General features: G+C 37.5%; 1 protein-coding gene across 4 annotated transcripts in view; it reads right to left on the bottom strand.

Annotated features, from left to right (window-relative positions):
• LOC129769836 (alpha-tubulin N-acetyltransferase) overlaps positions 1-14,164 on the bottom strand; it is a 66,856-nt gene that overhangs the window by 40,237 nt on the left and 12,455 nt on the right. Inside the window, exon 1 of one of the 4 annotated variants that reach the window (XM_055772324.1) lies at positions 3,450-3,580. The exons of 1 other annotated variant lie outside the window; for it this stretch is intronic. The gene's annotated coding sequence lies outside the window, so the exon portion shown is untranslated. Of the gene's footprint in view, positions 1-2,992; positions 3,132-3,449; positions 3,581-14,164 lie in introns of those variants that run through there. 2 more of the 4 variants (XM_055772325.1, XM_055772327.1) reach the window with 2 other exon arrangements.

The following is a 14,164-nucleotide window of genomic DNA, read 5'->3' as shown; positions in this document are numbered from 1 at the left end:
GAAACACGTAAGAAAATATTCAAGAAAATATAGAGACACTGGGTCTCAAAATTAAAAAGAAATGTTTTTCTAAACATCCAAATACAAAAAAAAGGAATATATTGCTCTAAAAAGTTCTGGAAAAAATCACACCCTGAAAACAAAATTAAAAATAATTGAGCAGTACACCCAAACCAGGGTTCATAGAAAAGATATCATCTTTGGAAAAGAAACAGGTAATCTTTGACAGAAAAGATGCTTAGTGTTAGAGCGCCAAACGCACAAACAAATACACCTTTTTAAGAGTGTTAAAATGCAGACCTGTCATCCTCGCAGACTCATTGACAGCTTGGAATTGTACCAAAATAAAAAATAAAAATCCAAACGATGCCATGCAGGGATTGAACCAAGACCAGCCGGATTGTAAGATTGTTTCACACGACCACGCTATTCACAAGCTGTTATACCAATGCACAAGAATATTACACCACATTATAACATGAAGTTGGATCTTAAAAGTATACATAAAAAGTGTATTTATTGTTTCTGCCCGAAGAAAAATGATACGGCGAGACAAATTGTAAAATTGAAATATCGGAAAAAAATATTCTTATACTAGCTGAACCGGCGAACTTCGTCTCACTCAAAATTATATTTTTGATATGAATTCTTTCGAACATTCAAGGTTTTTTAACTAAGCGAACGTTTGTGGGTTCAATCGCAGAACTCGCTATTAATTGGCGAACCATCCCAGGACCCTGAAAGACACTCAAATAAAGAATAGAAAAAATAGAATAAATTTAAGTAAAATTCTCATGAAACTTCAGGAAAAAAATATCAAAAATGTGAGTATAAAAAAATTTATAAAGTTTTAGGCTTCAATGAAAATTTATTCAAATTTCAATTCTGTTAAGTTAAACCAGTGAAACGGAAGCAAAATTGAACCAAATTTTCAATATAATTCTGGTTTAGCTGAATTATTACAAACTAATACAGGTCGGACTCGATTATATACAGACTCGATTATATGTGGTTCGATTATATACAGTTTTGGACTCGATTATATACAGTTTGGAAAAAAATATTTTTTTTATATTTCAAATATGACTTATTTCAAGAAGAAATGTAACCTTACAACGTTAAGGTGTAATTTAAGTGGCTATTACATGTACAGTGGGGTAAAAATCGTGATTTTTGAAAATTTTGCTTGAATTTTCACCAGGAATTGTTTATATCGATATTGCAGCCAAATTAAGAAAGATAGAAGCTGGGTGTCGAAGAACAAATTGTAGATCGGTTAGGAAGCAACAATTTAATTGATAGAAACAATCTAGCTTAATATAAATTTTTAGGATGAAATTAATAATAACACATTAAAAATGATAAACTTTTAAGTTTTTCACTTCCAAAATGTTATGAAAATCCACTAATTTAAATGTTTCACTACTATACCCTGTACTAAATTTTCTCATCTTTCAAATGAAAGCAACAGAATCATCTCATGTAGCGTACTTTGTAATGTAGAGTCATTTTGAGGCAACAGATTCCGAAACAAAAAAAAGTTCTGTAACTCTGTCATTGTTGAAATTCGGAAGGATTTTTTTCATCAAATATGATCGTCTATCAACTCTTGAGCGAATCTGGATAAATTAATTTTTTTTATGTGAGAAAATATTTTTCTGACTTTAAGGGGATGAATCAAAAATCAAATTCCTCTTTTATATTCAAAAAACAAAAAAAAAAAAAAAGGAAAAAAACCAATATTTTTTTTGACTCGATTATATACAACATTCGATTATGTACAATGAGAAGGAATCAGAAACTGTATAAAATCGAGTCCGCGCTGTATACGTAATTAGAACGATTCTAAATAAAAGTATTTAATAGAATTGAATATTCATCTTGTTCTCAAAAAAATCAAAAAAATCTTTTGATTCCAAATCTACGGGTTTGAACAGAAAAAATGACATCTTTGCTCGTGAGTCAGAAATTACATGAGCTAACCCTTGAACTTCTTTTTCATTCATCATATTCGCCGGATATGTCTCTAAGCGATTTTGTATCTGTTTCTAGCACATAAATGAACGGTTTCCAATGATACGGAAAATATTGCATTTTTGAAGGTGTTTGGTAAATTATTTTACTAGAAAAGTATAAAAAAGTTGAAAAATGGCTGGATGAAATGTTTAGAAAATAACACAAAAAGTGCCCAACGAAGTTGCATTGTTTATCAATACATGAAACTTTTTAGCCCATACAGTAGTTGAAAGATTAAAAATTCTACTTTTTCTTCGAAAATCGTGACTTCAAGAATCAATATAATCAACGATGCTTGCAAAATATGATATCAAACAAAGTGGTCGGAAACCGTTGAGGGTTACATAGAGTTAAACTTTAAAATCTAGAATTCCCGAATTGTTCTCAAGTTTCAATGTTCTGCAGAAAATAATCATGATTTTGTATACACCCTCATAGAGAAATAGTCACAATTAAAATAACATTATTGTATGAAGAAAGATTAAAAGAATCAGAAATGCATCCTTCTAAAGTAAAAGGTGCACAGTTTCATCACTATCATTTACATTATTGAAGTTGAGTGTAAGACTATTTCTGTGATTAGAAGAGAAAAACATCCATGAACGAGTGTTTCGCTCAGACAAGCACGACTAATCTCACCACAAGACAGATACAGATAAGTCACCTATTTCCAACCGGCCGTTATCAGGTAGAGCAGCTGCTTTAGATGTGTTAGATGAACACAATCTAACAAGTGTACGGTAATTCAGACTACAAATTCACTGTCAAGGTACGTTGCGGATGGATTGGAAACATCAGCGCATAATAACAATCCGTTGCGGTCGGTGTTTTTCAAAACAAAATTTAGCTAAAAAACAGCTCGCGCTGTTTCGCTCGACCTATTCTCCTACATATCGCGCCCTGATAGCCACAGAAAGGTACACCAACTGTACCTCTCTACAATTTCATGGCTTTTACCCCCGCGAAGTGTACAAACCGTTCGTTTGGAGCTACCCAATCATCAGCAGCAGCCTCCAACCCAATCGCTCAGCCTATGAGTCACCACTAGAAATACCTTTGCCTTGAGCACAACTTCACTTAGCACACAGAAAACCTCAAGATTGCACCGAACATCATTGAACAAGGCGAACGAACGGGGAAAAAATAATGGCAAAACGCCAACCAATAAAACACCTTCACAAAGCACGCGCGCGCACTGATTCACTCCTTCGCTTTGTTTTGCATCGAGAGCCCACGGATTTAGGTTTCCTCAAGCCACCGCCGAATCGACATTGAGTCACTACAGTGCACTGAGATTCCTCGTTATTCGATTCACACTCGTGTGAGGTAAAATGTTTCGATTATTTATACCAGACGAAGAGCATCACATCAAAACACCAAAATTGTATTACACCATAAGTAGTTGAGAGAGTATACCAGGGAAGAAAACGAACCTTCTGATCCAACGCCTGACTGTATTCTGTTCACTCTGTCGCGATTCCAAGTCTCGCTTAGTACCCAACGGGGGGTTCTCTTCTCTCTTTTCCTCTCCCGTTCGTATCTCCAGCTTGCTTAGTTTTCTCAGCTGGTTTGTTAGTAGACGGAAAAGGTGTTTACCTCGCAACGAGGAGATTGAAACAACAACTCTCGCATCTTATGTGCTAGGGTAGAAACACCAGTTCTAGCTACGAGAGTATGTGATAACGGTCGGAAGGCCTGAGTGCATTTGTAACATTCCACGATTTACAATCATATATTTAACTAACCAATCCCCCAGCAGATACGTCGATATGTTTCTGCCACGTTTAGTGCTAAACACCGACACCAGGGATGCGACTGCACCACCTATTTTCTACCTATCAGAGTCAACAACTCATGAGCCGGGACAACAGACTTACTTCCCTTCCGAAGGAAGACGTTACCAGAGATTTTTCGACTCAGAAAATCCCAACGACGCCAGCTGGGATTAAACACGGTCATGAACGAAACTAGAAACTTTCTTGTTATAAAGCCGTTGGTAATCTGAAACGGCAAGGCGTGGTTTCATAAAGCTATTGAGGTTGATCCTGAAAATTAAGGTATTTCGTGATCTCTGCTAACTCTGTCTTAGATTATTCCAGCTATGCGAACTGCAGGGATTCCATTCGGTAAATTTCGCAACAGCTGATCCCACAGACACAAAAAGTCTTTTGAAAAGTAAATTTTACCCGAAAAAGAACTGTTGACAGTATATTAAAAAATATTATATTCAAAAATATTATATTATTTCTTTGACAATTTTAAAAAGATTGTCAATTGATGCAATGATTACCATTCAAGCCGAGTTCTGTTCGAATGATGATTAGAATGTAATATTCACAAAGATTACTCTTTTTTTACAAAAAAGACGGGTGGGTAATGTCGTGGACATAACCGGAGAGACGTGGGACCTTCCCACTTCCTTCCTCCACTTTTCATTCGGCGGGAATATCTCGATACTGATGATGGACATCATCACCGCCGCCGGCAACTGGGTGCTAGCTGACTGACTGTCGAATTGTAAATGATACTAAAAATTTAAACCAAAGAACGGACAATGTATACATCTATTACTCTCGATGCAACATATACGATTTATATTTCGCAGGCACATTGATTTTAAAGTCCGTGTTAGGGAAACACAGCTCGATGGGAACAAAAATACTCCCGACTTGCTTGTATATTTGCAAAGAGGATTCCCACAAGTACATTGATTTTGAAGTCTGTGTTGGGGAAACCGTAAGTCGGGCCAATCAAAACTTGGCAGTTAAGGTGTTTAGATAACGCTTAACATTTTACAGTTATTCAACGGTTTATCTCATGGAAATTAAGATTTTACCAATTTTGATTGACGCGTAGAAATATTTCCTATCAATTGATGCAAACATATTTCCGATCTATAAATAAATGTTCCAGTTATAAGCATTCGGAATCTTTCATTTTTTTCTTGCATGTTCTGTTTTTTGGTTTTCATTTCACCCCCATATATTCCGGTTAGACGTAGTCCCACGTAAAAAAACTCGAGGGATTCTATCCGAGATACGACCGCTTAGAACGTAGGACTACACAATCTTTTTTTTTTAAATTTGTTGGTTTATCATTTCGGATATTATTTGCGAATTCGTCGAAATTCCATAAATAACTCTTTAGTAAATAGTTGCGGGGACCCTGAAAAGATTCAATGGCTTGCGTGGTTTTGTAGAATCATTTCTAGAAGCAACGGTTCTTTCTTGTCTTTGCGAAAACAATACACTAATTGGTGATATGTCGCAATTTGTTTCTTTATATCAATGCACGCATTGCACTGAGTATTTAACGAGAGACATCATCGGCGATGCACGATGCATTCAACAAACATCAAACACGCGTCTAACAGATGCACACAGTTGCAGCGATAAAAATGAAACATCACGAAAATGAGCGTTTATGAAAAATCGTTTCTTGACTCTCGGTTAAAAGCTAGGAGCATGTTGCATCAGAACAGAGCCAATGCGCACGAGAGCAAATACAAATGGCAACTAAAAGTATCGAAGATGTGCTATTCGCATGTACAGGAAATAAACAAGTTCTATGTTTCGCGCGACGAAAACAAACAATACACACAAAGTCAAACACTGATAGCTAGATGGCATGGGACAGCAGGAAGGGAAACATAAAACACAAAACGAGCAGAATAAGCGAACTTTGTTGTTTCGGGCACAGAAATATTCTGAGAATTTTCCTCAGAGGAGATGCAGTACTTATACGCTAGCGACAGCTTACTCACTATGCAAGGGTGGAGTTGACTTCGCAAATATAATTTTTTCGCTATCCCCTTTCGTTGTTTCTATTCTAGCGGCTGCATAAGTTGTTATTGACAGCTCTGTTCGGGGAAGCACACAAATGTATGGGGAAATGAGAATGCTTCCAATTTTCATCAATTTAAAGTATATGGTTTAAATTGATGAAAATTGGAAGACTATGGGATTGTAATTTATAGCATATCAAACAAATCTTAGAAAGTTTCCGATTCGATTGGTATGCAAATCGTGAAAATCCGTTTGCTATGAAAATAGTTATTAACGTTAACATTATTTCATAAAAACGTGACCTGTTTTCTGATTTTAATGTTGTCTGGAAAAATTCGTGTCGATTCTAAGAAAAAAAAACCAAAAGCATATTTTTATAGGCATAGGGTAAATGATCTTTGTGCTCCCGTGGCCGAATGGTTAGCGTCCTACTCTATCATGCCGAGGATTCGGGTTCGATTCCCGTTCTGACCGGGAGATTTTTCGTCAAAGAAAATTCTTCCGGCTTGCACTGTCACGCGTATTTCTAGAGCTTTCCACTCCAGAGTACATTCAAGGCGTGTAATCCGGCATAGAAATCTCAACCAAGTACTACTACTAAAATTGACGCAAGCAATGCTACGTTGAGATGGCAAAAGTTCCACTGGAACGTTAGTGCCATCCAAGAAGGGTAAATGATCTTGGTTTGTCCAATTTAGGGTGTTTTCACGCAACTAGTGAATGCGAATCGATTTTTCTTCATGAAAATGACATATAATCCATACGAGTTTGGGTTTGTTGAAAAACTCTAGTTGCTAATACTACTAATAAATACTATAAGGCGTTGAAATTATTATTTTTTTCCTCAAAGAAAAATTATGATCATTGTTTGTCCACGTTTGATCTGGGTTTGTCCAAAAATTGATCATGGTTTGTCCGGTTTTAGAAGGCACCATTTTTGAATGAAAAGAATCAATATTTGTAAGTGTTATAGTCCAGAAAAGATCTGAATACTGAATTGACACCAATAGAAGGTGGATTTTATAATCCTTTAAAATATGTGGATCCGTAAAAATAACTATAAAACTATTGTAAATCATGAAAAAGACAATTTTTTATATGTTTTGAAACATTCGAATACCTGATGTGACACAGGTGCGCTGAATTGAAGCATTCAAAAAAGTGGACAAACCATGATCATATTTTCGACTGGACTAACCAAAACTATTTACGTTATATCTTTTCGATTATAGATGCACCACATTTCCTGAATATTTCAGCATCCACGCTTCTTTAGGATGTCATCATCTTGGAACTTATGCAGTAAGTTGAAGTTCTTACAGGAATCTTAACAGTTAATAATCTGAAGATGCAATATCTGATGAGTAAGGCGGGTGGAGTTTTAGAAGTGCCCTAGAAGCGTTCTGGTTCGTTGATTTTAATACGTTCAGCTGCTAGCAGTACTTGTTGGACTAGTTGCTTGGTAGAAGCTCATGATACAGATTTTCTTCCAGTCCCACTAGACCCAGCCATGACTTCCTTCAGGTGAAATCCTGCTTCGGAGTTCCATTCACTTCCATTCACTCAGACATTTAAGAATATACCATAGAAGAGACTTTTCGAAAATCTAATTATTTACCAAGTTATAGCTATTTTACTGACGCGGTATCTCATCTAGTAAGACCATAACAGTTCACTTCAAAAGTGTGTTTCTCGAAACAAGTTTTTTCAAACTAGCCTACACGTAATCTCAAGTTCTACTGATCCGATTTATGTGCATTTATGCCGCTTAGAACGTAGGACTACACAATCTTTTTTTTTTAAATTTGTTGGTTTATCATTTCGGATATTATTTGCGAATTCGTCGAAATTCCATAAATAACTCTTTAGTAAATAGTTGCGGGGACCCTGAAAAGATTCAATGGCTTGCGTGGTTTTGTAGAATCATTTCTAGAAGCAACGGTTCTTTCTTGTCTTTGCGAAAACAATACACTAATTGGTGATATGTCGCAATTTGTTTCTTTATATCAATGCACGCATTGCACTGAGTATTTAACGAGAGACATCATCGGCGATGCACGATGCATTCAACAAACATCAAACACGCGTCTAACAGATGCACACAGTTGCAGCGATAAAAATGAAACATCACGAAAATGAGCGTTTATGAAAAATCGTTTCTTGACTCTCGGTTAAAAGCTAGGAGCATGTTGCATCAGAACAGAGCCAATGCGCACGAGAGCAAATACAAATGGCAACTAAAAGTATCGAAGATGTGCTATTCGCATGTACAGGAAATAAACAAGTTCTATGTTTCGCGCGACGAAAACAAACAATACACACAAAGTCAAACACTGATAGCTAGATGGCATGGGACAGCAGGAAGGGAAACATAAAACACAAAACGAGCAGAATAAGCGAACTTTGTTGTTTCGGGCACAGAAATATTCTGAGAATTTTCCTCAGAGGAGATGCAGTACTTATACGCTAGCGACAGCTTACTCACTATGCAAGGGTGGAGTTGACTTCGCAAATATACTTTTTTCGCTATCCCCTTTCGTTGTTTCTATTCTAGCGGCTGCATAAGTTGTTATTGACAGCTCTGTTCGGGGAAGCACACAAATGTATGGGGAAATGAGAATGCTTCCAATTTTCATCAATTTAAAGTATATGGTTTAAATTGATGAAAATTGGAAGACTATGGGATTGTAATTTATAGCATATCAAACAAATCTTAGAAAGTTTCCGATTCGATTGGTATGCAAATCGTGAAAATCCGTTTGCTATGAAAATAGTTATTAACGTTAACATTATTTCATAAAAACGTGACCTGTTTTCTGATTTTAATGTTGTCTGGAAAAATTCGTGTCGATTCTAAGAAAAAAAAACCAAAAGCATATTTTTATAGGCATAGGGTAAATGATCTTTGTGCTCCCGTGGCCGAATGGTTAGCGTCCTACTCTATCATGCCGAGGATTCGGGTTCGATTCCCGTTCTGACCGGGAGATTTTTCGTCAAAGAAAATTCTTCCGGCTTGCACTGTCACGCGTATTTCTAGAGCTTTCCACTCCAGAGTACATTCAAGGCGTGTAATCCGGCATAGAAATCTCAACCAAGTACTACTACTAAAATTGACGCAAGCAATGCTACGTTGAGATGGCAAAAGTTCCACTGGAACGTTAGTGCCATCCAAGAAGGGTAAATGATCTTGGTTTGTCCAATTTAGGGTGTTTTCACGCAACTAGTGAATGCGAATCGATTTTTCTTCATGAAAATGACATATAATCCATACGAGTTTGGGTTTGTTGAAAAACTCTAGTTGCTAATACTACTAATAAATACTATAAGGCGTTGAAATTATTATTTTTTTCCTCAAAGAAAAATTATGATCATTGTTTGTCCACGTTTGATCTGGGTTTGTCCAAAAATTGATCATGGTTTGTCCGGTTTTAGAAGGCACCATTTTTGAATGAAAAGAATCAATATTTGTAAGTGTTATAGTCCAGAAAAGATCTGAATACTGAATTGACACCAATAGAAGGTGGATTTTATAATCCTTTAAAATATGTGGATCCGTAAAAATAACTATAAAACTATTGTAAATCATGAAAAAGACAATTTTTTATATGTTTTGAAACATTCGAATACCTGATGTGACACAGGTGCGCTGAATTGAAGCATTCAAAAAAGTGGACAAACCATGATCATATTTTCGACTGGACTAACCAAAACTATTTACGTTATATCTTTTCGATTATAGATGCACCACATTTCCTGAATATTTCAGCATCCACGCTTCTTTAGGATGTCATCATCTTGGAACTTATGCAGTAAGTTGAAGTTCTTACAGGAATCTTAACAGTTAATAATCTGAAGATGCAATATCTGATGAGTAAGGCGGGTGGAGTTTTAGAAGTGCCCTAGAAGCGTTCTGGTTCGTTGATTTTAATACGTTCAGCTGCTAGCAGTACTTGTTGGACTAGTTGCTTGGTAGAAGCTCATGATACAGATTTTCTTCCAGTCCCACTAGACCCAGCCATGACTTCCTTCAGGTGAAATCCTGCTTCGGAGTTCCATTCACTTGCCAAGATTTTTTTAACTCTACATTCTTGTGAATGATTTGCCCTTCACAATTCGTAACGAATATGTATTTTCGTTGTGTTTATGAAACGAATCGCAGTTTGAGATACGTTCCTTCAAGTATTTTTCGGTAAAATAAACCCTTATTCTGGTCGGATTTGAAATTAGCACGATGTTGTATTCTTTAAGGGGGTATTCTAGTCTACAAATATGAAAAAAAAAACATTTTTTTTCGTATTTTTTTAGTTCAGACATTTAAGAATATACCATAGAAGAGACTTTTCGAAAATCTAATTATTTACCAAGTTATAGCTATTTTACTGACGCGGTATCTCATCTAGTAAGACCATAACAGTTCACTTCAAAAGTGTGTTTCTCGAAACAAGTTTTTTCAAACTAGCCTACACGTAATCTCAAGTTCTACTGATCCGATTTATGTGCATGAACCTATAAAAATCCTAATTTCGTAACTTTACTGTTTTCAAAAATCAGGAAACTTGAAAAATTTTTTCCGGTGACACGGGGGTTTTGAACCCCCTTACTTGATATTTTTTTTTCGTTCAATTTTTGTGTTTTTGTTTGTTTTTCGTTTAATTTGTTTTACATTTTCGGAGCTCGAAGAAACGTCCGAAATTGCAAAAGTTTATCTCGTTCGGATTGCGATATGTCAAATCCGATCGGGTTCCGGAATATGGGTTAATATGTAGTCCATGCATTGTAGCGTTTTTCGTGATATTTCGTTTCTCATGAACGGTGATTTTCGACATCTGTAACGAATCTACTATTTCATGTGTCAAGTATCGAGGATTAATCTAGATAAGTGCCTCGATTTGATTGTCAGCAGTAGCAGCATGGACTTTCTAGACAACTCAGTAGAAGCTTATTACAAAAATTATCAGACATCAATGAAGAACAACATCATTGCAAGAAACAGATATCCAGAGATACGGCCCGTGTACTCATGGAAGAATTTGTTGGTCGTTTCAATGTTCGGAGAACCTTCGGAGTTTTCGAAAAATAAAAACGAAGCAGTTTTGTCATCAAGAGCAAAAGTTGAATTCAATCCGCACTTAAGTCGTGATTTTTAATACTACAAAAATTGCAACATTCTTTGTGTCTTTGGGTGTCTCTATCCTGACGGAATTCACGGCTCACGGCCGTTTGGAATAAGTTGATCGATCCCAGTTCATGTGCGTTTCTTTCAGAATGTACATTTCAGGGAAGAAGTTCAGTCATATGAAAAAAATGGATGTTTGACCGGGTAGCACTCTCAGGCAGCTCAGTCTATTTATTGATGAATACAGAGTACTCAGGGTGGGCTTGAAGCTTAAAAAATCTTGTAAATACAGGGTTTTCCAACTTTGAATTTCGAAAGTAAATTGAAATAAAACACACTTAGAATTCGAATTTCGATAAAACTTTTATTTCAAATTAAAGTTTGGTTTATGCCATTATGTGTGAAATAGAACATCATTCAAATGTCCACCTAGGGCTTCCTCGCACACCTTTATCCGGAACAGGTGATTTTCGATGACTTTTCGGCACATATGGGGCGGTATCTCGGTCATAACTTCACGAATGTTGTCTTTCAAATGTTCATGAGTTTGAGGAGAGTTGGCATAGACACGGTCTTTCGCATAACCCCACAAAAAAGGTCTGGCGGGTTCAAATCGCATGATCTGGACGGCCAATTGGCATCACCAAAACGCGAAATTATGCGTCCCTCAAATTTCGTTTGCAATATGGCCATGTTCGGTCGTGTTGTATGGCACGTGGCACCGTCCTGCTGAAACCACATGTCATCCGTATCCATATCTTCAATTTGTGGCAAAAATATCGGTTAACATGCGGCCATAGCGCTCACCATTCACAGTTACCGTCTCGCCGTCCTCATTTTCAAAGAAATACGGCCCGATGACTCCACCAGACCATAATGCGCACCAAACAGTGACTTTTGGCGGATGCAATGGCCTCTCAACAATCGTGTGTGGATTTTCAGAGCCCCATATACGGAAATTTTGGGTGTTCACATAGCCACCGAGCTCGAAATGTGCCTCATCGCTGAAGAAAATTTGATGCGAAAAATCAGCACTTTGCTGCTGTTGTTCGTTCACCCAATCGACGTGTGCCCGACGCATTGCATGGTCACCATGCTCTAATTTTGTACTAAAATAAATACCAGTACCAGAAATGTAATTAAATGTACCAGTCGGACTTTATATGGATGTATGTGTTTGACAAGCCCAATTGCTGAGCACGCCGTGGAATCGAAACATTCGGGTCATCCTCCACACTGGCAGCAACAGCAGCAATATTTTCGGCCGAACGCACATTACGATGATGCACAGGTGCTCGAAAAACTTTTGCCGGGTTTTCATCATTTTTATAGTACAATTTAACAAAATTAACACGTTGTGCGATGCTAAAACGATCCATATTGTAAAATAGCAGACATTCAACTAACGATATGACGCTTTGGTTGACAGCTATGTTAAACGGTTGTCAGCGCAGGGCTGTATACTTTCGGAAGCCCGAAATGGAAAACCCTGTACAAAACAGTGCTCATTCAATTTAGACTATTAACATTAATGTTTTACCAGAAAAAATTACTTAACGTGTCCACGTGGATATTATATAAACCCCCTCCCCCCACACCATGGACATGAGTGGACATTTTCGTAACCCTTACTTCCTCTAAAGTTGTGCACGTGATATGTGGACAGCCCCTTAGCCTGATTAGAAATAATATTACATGTCATATTCATTTTCTCTTTTTTCATTCGTTCGATAGAAGACATGTTTCGGTTTATAGATAAATTATCAAACAATCAAATAATATTTCTCACATTGCAAAAACTTTGGGTGTAATGCATAGAGTGGCAAAAACTGATATTTCTACCCTACTCTCTTTCAATGCTCTGCACTTGTTCTCTCTGCGATTGGCAACGTCATGCGGAGTTGTAAACAAAGTGAGCGTGTGGGGAGACTACACATGGAGAAAACCGCATCCGCGGATTAATTGTGAACAGTTAATAAAATTGCTCTTATCCGGTTTTCCACCACAATATTTTGTCTAATCTCCGATATAACAGCATCTATCGCGTGGGTTTCCACTTCATGGCCATCACTGTAAACGAGTGTCGAGCATTTTCAGATCATTGATTAATTGATTAGATATTCGCCGAATTTTCTCTGTCTCGCCGTGTATGGCAATTTGGTTCCACGAAGCATCGGCCAGCGGATCACGTATCGTCATCGGCGCGCTTCTCCATTGCTGTATTGAGGCGGCAAGGTCAACCAACTTGAAACCATTACGTCAGCGTGTTTGGCTGCTGTTGCGGCTGCTATTCGATGTTACATTGCGATAGCACTAAGAATGGTCACGATCACGATCATACGCTATGTATTAAAGGGTGTGTCACATCAAATTGCATCACGGAAAAAACGCTGTAGAAATTTAATTTTTAGGAATTATATCTTCAGCTTTCGCTTATAATCAGATAAGAGTGTATAGATCACGTTGGCCATGATTCACTGTCAATTTTTCGTAATTTTTCGCGTCGTGAATTAATCCTGCGCACTCATTTCGAGAATCCGGAGTTGTCACATCGGGACATCGGTAAGATGCTGGGAATCGTCCAATCCACGGTCAGCAGAGTACTAAAACGATACTTCGAGAACCTAACCATCGACCATCTTCTGGCCGGATCTCGCTTCGTGCCACTATTCAAAGGACGTGTTGGAGTGGTACGAAGCCAACGGGGTCACCTTCGTACCAAAGGAAATGAACCCGCCCAACGCGCCGGAGCTTCGCCCAATAGAGAAATATTGGGCGATTATGAAGCAGGCCCTCCGGAAGAACCCAAAAGTTGTCAAATCGGAGGCGGACTTCAAGAGAAAATGGATTTCTGTTCAAAAAAAACTACAACCTGACGTTGTACAGAACCTTATGGACGGGGTAAAGAGGAAGGTGCGAGCATACGGGCTTGGGCTCGAAGTATGAATAAAAAGAAAATGCCAAAAGTTGTTTAATACTTTTTATTTTACTGTCTAAAATTTTCAAAAGGATCGGTCTACTGGGCGAATTTCTACAGCGTTTTTTCCGTGATGCAATTTGATGTGACACACCCTTTATGCGACAAAGTTCTAGAAATGTCCTTCTCACATTCGTCACACTCTGAAAGGCGAGTGGACCCTTATTTGGAAAGTTGATCGCTGGCGTGAGTGGGTATGAATTCGCCGAAGCGGAAGCGAGACGAATAGAATTTAATGTTTATGAAGTGGTTCTAATTAGTGCTAGATAA

Source organism: Toxorhynchites rutilus, chromosome 2 (assembly GCF_029784135.1).
Source record: "Toxorhynchites rutilus septentrionalis strain SRP chromosome 2, ASM2978413v1, whole genome shotgun sequence".
NCBI lineage: Eukaryota > Metazoa > Arthropoda > Insecta > Diptera > Culicidae > Toxorhynchites > Toxorhynchites rutilus.
Note: the sequence above shows the minus strand (reverse complement) of the source record. Positions and strands in the feature narration are given on the sequence as shown.